The sequence below is a fragment of the Jaculus jaculus genome, chromosome 14 (genome assembly GCF_020740685.1).
Source record: "Jaculus jaculus isolate mJacJac1 chromosome 14, mJacJac1.mat.Y.cur, whole genome shotgun sequence".
In the NCBI taxonomy this organism is placed as follows: Eukaryota; Metazoa; Chordata; class Mammalia; order Rodentia; family Dipodidae; genus Jaculus; species Jaculus jaculus.
This window is the reverse complement of record NC_059115.1, coordinates 62,216,821-62,225,201: the sequence shown is the minus strand read 5'-3', so window position 1 is coordinate 62,225,201 and position 8,381 is coordinate 62,216,821.

Genomic DNA, 8,381 nt, shown 5'->3' with positions numbered 1-8,381 from the left:
AAAATGCCATTGACCTGGGAGTCGGGGAGGAATTGTAAAATGAATGTATGTGTTTACCATCGAGAAGGGTGTTTCTTCAATTATGCCCCAGTTGATTTGCCCACACCTATGAGGCAAGTGCTGACTACAGACCTAAAAACAGAGCCAGAAGCTGCATCTGCTTTGGCGGTGTGAAGGGCAGAGACGTGTGCTCAGGGTCAGGGCAGAAGGAGAAAACAAACTTGCAACTAAGCAGCTGAACTGGAGGTCTAAGTGTGTTAAGGTGTGTGGGGGGGGGGGCATGTTATTCTCTGATCAACTCAGGATGAGTTGTAGGATTTCAGAATAACAAAAGAACTCCTTTGCCAGAATTAGCCAACCATAGCCAGGACACTCTGGAGTACTCATCAACAAAATGCCCACATCATCTCCCAGCTTGATAGCATAGGCCGCAAAGCATCCTTATGTGGTCATCCCAGCTAGAATTCCTAGGACTGAGATACCTGACAGAACGGACTATAAATTAGAGAGAAAATAAAATTGAATTTATAAAGCAGGAGTCAGACCTCACCTGGAAGGAATAGCTGGGGTTTGATATGTGATGTGAAAGAGCCCTGACTACTGTACCTTCATCTTCTTTGTCTAATTTGTATCAACCAACCTCTTCTCATGGTGTGCCAAGCTCCAGGGAGAGACCTTTGTGATTCCTCCTCCTTCCTGCGTTCATCTTCATTTTTCACTTGCAAAATTAGTGTGTTAACAGGGACATAGGTCAGTCTTAAAGGCGATTTTCAAATAGAAAGATTCAGAAAGTCTTTGCCATGCATATACATCAATGCACATATCTGAGGACAAAGAACTCCAAACATGGGAATCTTTCATGCATTGCCTCATAAACCCCCCTGGGATTTTTGTTTGTTTGCTTTTTTGTTTTTCCCCCTTTTGAAAATGGGGAATACTTTTTGGTGTGACAGATAAGACTCCATTCCATTTCCTCATGCCTGGACTGGAATAAAACTGTCTCTTCCACTAATCTCTGTCTCCCAGTTTGTTTCCATAGAGGCAGATAGTAGTGGGACCTGCAGGGCCTGGTAAGAACGCCCATCTGGTTAGTGAGCAAGTGACATTTGTCTTCCAAAGTGATCGCCTGCATCTGAGGCTGGGATGCCCAAGAATGAGTTTGGGTGTGGCTCCTTGGCATGTCCAGAGTTCACTTAGGGTTGGAGGAGATTTCTGGGAGAAAAAAAGGGGGTCAATTTTATTGTGTCAAAACCATTTATCATGCCTCATGGGGAGAGTGTGAATACACACAGAGGTCTTTGAGGAGGAACCTACTGAAAGGAAGGGCACAAAACAACATGAAACGCATACTACAAGGAAGGGTTAGCTCCCAGGATATTGAGGAAGACATTGCCACACACCTCACTCCAGTGTGTGATGTGATGAACTTTGGAAAAATAACAAGGTGCGTGTGATGAGACATCAAAAACCCAAGAAGCTCTTGTGTTGAAAATTTATTAAAGAAATAGGTTAAATGATATGGGAACCACCTTAACAGAGGGTGGCACCATTCTGTAAGCTGCAATAGTGGACTATTCTCATGGTGGTGAATGCGACCTGCCTGCTGCCACCACACCCCCCATGTCACGAAGGACTGAACCCGGAGCCATAGGAGAAATAAACCCTTCTTCCTTAAACTCATTTTTGTCAGTTATTTTTGTCCTAGCAAGAAGTTGGCTAATACAGCACTTCCACTGCAGCAGGATTTCCTTCATGAAACTCTTCTGCGTGTGTTTTAGTCTGGTAGACACTTTCACCTGGGCTTGTCATTGACATTTCAGGTGTGACATGTCATTATCTCCTCTGATAAATTCAACCTTACGTGTTTCCCCGGCTTCTACAAACTGCTCTGTTTTCCTGCTAAAATCACCTCTGGGAGCACTGAACAGTTCCCAGGGTCATGCTTTACTCTTCCCAGATAGGCAACTAGCAGTAAACCAAAGAAATTATTCCATCCAACGTGAACAGGGTGAACCAATGAGTTTCATGGGAACATGGGTGAGGCGTTACTTACAAGTACATCACAAGAAAGTCCTACCCCATTGTGGCTGGCAACCTCTTGAAAGCTGCACTGATGGGAATTTTGCCTTTAGGTGACTTTTCAGACCACCAGCACCGGCTAGGGGGAGGGAGGTGGGAGAAGAGAGGCTGGAATCTCAAGTGGAATTTCCAACGAACAAATGATAATAGACCCAATTGTCCAAGGTCTTAGGAGGGTGATCGCTGCTGCTCTGATTTCAGGACTGCCTGGGCCATGTCAGGTCAGGAGGACAGAACTCCAGACCAGCAGGAAATAGGGAGGGGCAAGAGCTAGGAACTGAGCCATTGTTTGCTATTCTCTAGGACTCAGCACCTAGTCTACTAGACCCACGGAGGCGCTAGATTCTTCAGCCCGGCTGCAAGGGTGGTATTGAGCCCCAGGATGAACTTGAGCTAACAAGAGAGCAAAATTTCAGAGAATTTTCAGGTACATTCCTTTCATGCACTCCTACCTCTAAGTTGTTACAAGATACAGTTAATTCCACATAGTGTCTCTGGAAATATGCTAGAGTACTGTAATCCTTTAAGACTGAGGAATAAACTAGGCAGTTTGAAACTGCAACCAGATGGATTAGCATATTACCTTGCACTTGCTTTCTTCCTACTCTTCTTTATTTCTTTTGCCCTCATTGCTATGTTTCTGAAATCATAGTCCCAAAATAAGGCTAACATAGCCTACCATGACTGTTAAGAGAATCCTTGCTAACTCAAAAAAAAAAAAAGGAAAAAGTAGACTTGGTGAAGCTTGCAATAGAGGTACAACTGTGGAAAAATGTTAATGCATTCAAGAAGGCTTGAGAGGGCTGGAGAGATGGTTGAGTGGTTAAGCACTTGCCTGTGAAGCCTAAGGACCCTGGTTCGAGGCTCGATTCCCCAGGACCCACGTTAGCCAGATGCACAAGGGGACGCACGCGTCTGGAGTTCGTTTGCAGGGGCTGGAAGTGCTGGTGCGCCCATTTTCGCTCTGTCTCTCTATCTGCCTCTCTCTCTCTCTCTCTGTCACTCTCAAATAAAGAAATAAAAATGAACAAAAAAATAAAAATAAAATAAATAAAAAATAAAAGAAAGAAGGCTTGAGAGCCATAGTAGACGAGGGGCAGAAGACCTGGCTCTGCATGCATCCTAAGGATTGGCTGACGAGTTTAGGGGGCAAAGGGAAAGAGTAGCTATGTGCCTCCAGGAGGCACAGGTCCTGTTCCACAGCAAAATGATGACAGGCAGGTGACTTCAGGGATCTTTTAATGGACATGTATGCCTACAGTTCAGAAAAATGCAGAAATAGCATAGGTGAGGTTCACCTTTGACAGGTGAAATTATCCATGACATCGCTTTATACCAATTGAGAGAGAAGCAGGAATAAGATTGCTTTGTACAAACAGTTAGTTAGGGATAGAAGCCCAAAGAGGGAACAAAGAGGTGTCACTCTGTCCACCCTGGCAAAACTAGAACTTGAGCCTGATCTTATCTCATCCAAGATGGCTACCAGCGGCACTCCCCAGCAGGAACTACCCGGCCTTAGCCTCTCTGGGTCAGCCCCTTGAGCCCATGAACAAATCACATCTTGCCCCCTGCCTCCCAGACAGTGCCCTGAGTCCACAAACGAAGCAGGTCTTGGCCCCTCCTGGGTCAGCCTGTTAAGTCTGAGAACCAATCAGGGCTCTCCTTAAGCACCCAAGTCTGATAACAAGGCTCGCCCTAACTGGATGTGGGAACAACATAAAGGAGTTTGACCACATGGGGCCCGCCTGAGACATCGGCTGGGAAGGGGAAGCACTTTTCCCCACCCGGGGCGTTTTCCTGCTTGTGATTTGTTTATTGAGCTTTGAGTCTGTCACTTTCCTTCCTTCCTTCCTTCCTTCCTTCCTTCCTTCCTTCCTTCCTTCCTTCCTTCCTTCCTTTCTTTCTCCCTTTCTTTCTTTTTTTCTTTCTTCTCTTTCCTTCCTTCCTTCCTTCCTTCCTTCCTTCCTTCCTTCCTTCCTTCCTTCCTTCCTTCCTTCCTTCCTTCCTCCCTCCCTCCCTCCCTCCCTTTCTTTCTTTTTTTCTTTCTTTTTTCTTTCTTCTCTTTCTTTCCTTCCCTTCCTTCCTCCCTCCCTTTCTTCCTTTTTTTCTTTCTTCTCTTTCTTTCCTTCCCTTCCTTCCTTCCTTCCTTCCTTCCTCCCTCCCTCCCTCCCTCCCTCCCTCCCTTTCTTCCTTTTTTTCTTTCTTCTTTCTTTCCTTCCCTTCCTTCCTTCCTTTCTTCTTTCCTTCCTTCTTTCTTTTTGTGGTAGGGTTTCTTTTTAATCCAGGCTGAGCTAGGATTCACTATGTAGCCTCAGGCCTGCTGGCCTCAGACTCGCAGAAATCCTCCTACCTCTGCCTCTTAAGTGATGGGGTTAAAGGCCTGCGCCACCACACTCAGCTCCCTCACTCTTTCTTTATCCTCTTTGGTCTTTTTTTGTTTGTTTGTCTGTTTGTCTGTTGGTTTTGGGTTTTAGAGGTAGGGGTTTCACTCTAGCTCAGGCTGACCTGGAATTCACTATAGTTTCAGGGTGGCCTCCAACTCAAGGCTATCCTCTGCCTCCAGATTGCTGAGATTAAAGGTGTGTGCCACATCACGCCTGGCTCCTCTTTGGTCTTTAATGTAAATTGGACCTTTTGTTTCTGATGCTTTGTCTTCTCCCTGTCGGGGTGTGTGCCTCCTCCAGAGCCTGCTGTTCTCTCCATCTCCCCTCTCCCTTTCTGGCTGGGCAAGGAGACTTCTCCTCTGGCTTGAGTCGTTCAGCTAGCCTCCTCCCTGGGTCTTAAGTCCCCCAACAATAAACGTCATAATTCATAACTTACCCTTGTCAGAGTCCATTTTATTAATTCTTTGCTACAATAGGATAAGGACCCCAAATTTGGGGTTTTCAGGTCTGAGGGACCCTCTGAAACCCCCAAGTCCTGCATAATCATCAAAGGCTGGAGAAACTGTTCAGTGGTTCAAGGCAATTGCTTGCTTGCTTACAAACCTGCTGATGAGGTCCCAAGTTCCAACCCTGTGTCCATGTGTATTAGAACTCTAGAGGAGCAGAATCAACAGAATGAATTTGGATTATAAAGGGTATTTGTTGGGGTAAGCTTAAAGGATTTGAGCTGGACAGTCCAACAATAGCTGCCTGCAGACTTGAGCATTGAGGAGCCTAATAGCTGTCAGTTCACAAGGGTGGATGCCTCAGCAGTCCCAATCTAGCACAGAAGGCGTGAAGGATTCCTGAAGAACGGCTGGTCTTCAGTCTATGTTGGCAAGCTGATGAAACATGGTTTCATCAATGTCAAGATCAATGTCATGGAAGGATAGTCAAAACAGCATAGATGTACTTCGACAGTAGCCAGAACAGTCATGTAAAAAGCACTCACCTCTGAGTCGCATAGACGGGCAGGCAAAAATGGGCCCAAGTTCTCTGAGAGCTTCGCTTCTTTATCTATAGTCCATTACCAGAAGGGCTGCCCATTCTAGGGAAGAACTTCATCCCTCAGTTAATCCTTCTGGAAACAACCTGACATAAGTGCCCAAGAGGCATGTCTCTGTGTCTCTTGATTCCTAATGTAAACAAGATGACGACAGGATTTAACCATTACACGAGGTATAGCTGGATGCAAAGTGGTGGGGTACGTGTCTGTAACCCCTTTGCATGTGTGGTAAGGGGAGGAGGGACTTGCAGGGAGCAACAAGAGACTGTCTCAAGAAGGTGGGAGGGCAGGCCGTGGTGGCGCATGCCGTTAACCCCAGCACAGCACTTGGGAGGCAGAGGTGAGATCAGCCTGGGCTAGAGTGAGACCCTACCTCAAAAAACCAAAAAAAAAAAAAAAAAGAAGAAGGTGGAAGGAGAGGAGAAATGTCTTGAGGTTGAGATGCACCTTCCGGGCACAGGTAAGAAGTCCTACTTCCCAAATGGGCAGCCGTTTTCACATGAGGGGAGGAGCAGGACAGGGTGGACTTTCAGGGAGGTCTGTGGGAATAAGTCCTAGCCCAGGGGTCAGGAAAGAATTATCACTACCAGGCTGTGAGACAATTCACAAGGTAAGTGGGAGGAATGGACTAGGTTTTATTAAGCAGGACTCCGGAATATAGTAAAGACAGCAGCCAGTGGAAGGGCTTAATTATAAGCAGAAAAGTATCTTTTAACATAGATGGGAGCCCCAGAATGGGAGATCCTCTGAAGGCTGAATTTAGAGGGAGCTGGAGTTGGAGTTGTTTCTACAGGTAATTCAAAGTGTCCTAGATGAATTGATGGCTGGAAGTTTCTTAGCAGTAACTGAGAATCCCTTTGTATTGGGGAACCAGGTGAGCTGCCAGGTAAGCTATTGAAGAGAAGCCGTCATTTGTAACTGCCTCAGCCACAACTTTTCTGGCTGAAGTCCCAGAGCCTCAGCCTGTCCCTAGTCAACCATGCAGTTTCTCAGTTAACCATATACTTTCCAGAAGCGGGGGCGGCGGGGAGTCTCTCCCTTATACTCCCTGTGGGCCTGGGTGCCAGGAAGCTCCAGGAGGATGTCAGGGTGTTTTCTCTGCTGAAACATCCCTTGCTGTTGGCTGGTATGTGTGTCTTACCATTTGTTTGGTCTCCTGGACTGGGCGGCTATGTGGTTCTTGGATGTCTACTTGCATCCAGCCTTGTGGACAGAGCAGCTGCCAGATTCTTCAGTTTTCTAGTTTGTGGACAGCTATACCTTGTGAGCTGATTTAAAGAAGTCTCTCTTTAAAAACAGGCATTTGTTCTATGGATATTGTTTCTCTAGAGAACTCTGACTAATACTGATTGTATGATTGTTTGGCATGTGTGTGCCAGCAAACACACATTATACATGCACATATACCTGTGTAAATAAATAACAAAAATACAAAAACTGGGGCTGGAGAGATGGCTTCGTGGTCAAGGTTCTTGCCTGCAAAGTCTAGGGACTCACGTTCGACTCTCCAGGTCCCCCTTAAAACAGATGCACAGTGACACAAAGGGACCAGGTTGCACATGGGCACGAGGGGGCATGTATGCCTGGAGTTTGATTGCAGTGGCTGGAGGCCCTGGCATGCCACCTCTCTCTCTCTCTCTCTCTGTCTCTCTCTCTTGTATAAAAAGGCAGTCTGTTGGGCTTGCCTCAAAAAAAAAAAAAAAAAAAAAAAAAAAGAAAATACAAGAACTGTTAGAAAAGATGTAACCAACCCATTGTTACAAATGAAGACAATTGGAGCCAGAGGCCTCTGTGACCAATACTGACTCTTTCTGGTGAACACATTGGATATCTCTGTGCTTTGCTAAGGAGGCTAAGCCTCTCTTGCAGGTGCAGATCACATTATTTAATTCTCACCATAGTCCAGGGGAGCAGACAGTGTTTTCATTCTCCTGTGACATCAAGAACGGGAAAGCTGAGTGAGATTAACTGCTTTGTCTAAGACTCAAGAATTGAATCACCTTTTCAAGCCCTCAGTTCTGGTTTTGAAAGACAACTCAAGAGGATTGAACTTCACGAGAGATTTGAAACAGTTTTGAGCTGATTAGTGGCTTTACTTCAGCAATGAATGAAGACAAAAGGGAAATGTTTCAAAGACCTGGGGAAATTGGACCCCTTTAAAGGTCTGCCAGGTAAGGCGATCTGTTTTTGGATGAGAGACCTATAATTATATAGATTCACATTCATCTTTTTCAGATGAGTATAAATTGGGGTGTGTGTGGAGTGTTGTGGAACTAAGTGTATTTGTATGTGTTCAACTCACTGTATAATTGACTCAATTATCCACGTGGGGATTATTCACTTTTAATTTGCAATCTGGCATCTCCTTTCATTTATGATGTTTTTGGGCTGATCCAGGAATGCCAACTAATTTTAATAATAATTTAAGTAAAACATAATTAGGAAGGAAAATTGAATTAATTTTTTCCCAGCTCTTGGAATATTCTATCATTTTTTTTTCACTCTCCAATACCTTTTTTCTTTTTTTGAGGCAAGCCTAATAGACTGGCCTTTTTTTTTTTTTTTTTTTTTTTTTAATGTGTGAGAGAGAAAGGGGGCATGGAAGGTACTGGTGCGCCAGGGACTCTAGCCACTGCAATTGAACTCCAGACCTGTGCACCTCCTTGTGCCCATGTGCGACCTTGTGCTCTTGCATCACTATATGTCTGGCTTATGTGGGATCTGGAGAGTCAAACACGAGTCCTTAGGCTTTGCAGGCAAGCGCCTTCACAGCTAAGCCATCTCTCCAGCCCTCCAGTGCCTTTTTTAGTACCACAGGATTTTACTGGTTTCTATAGATTACTGCAAAAGTAGTTTTTCTGCTTGTCTTTTCC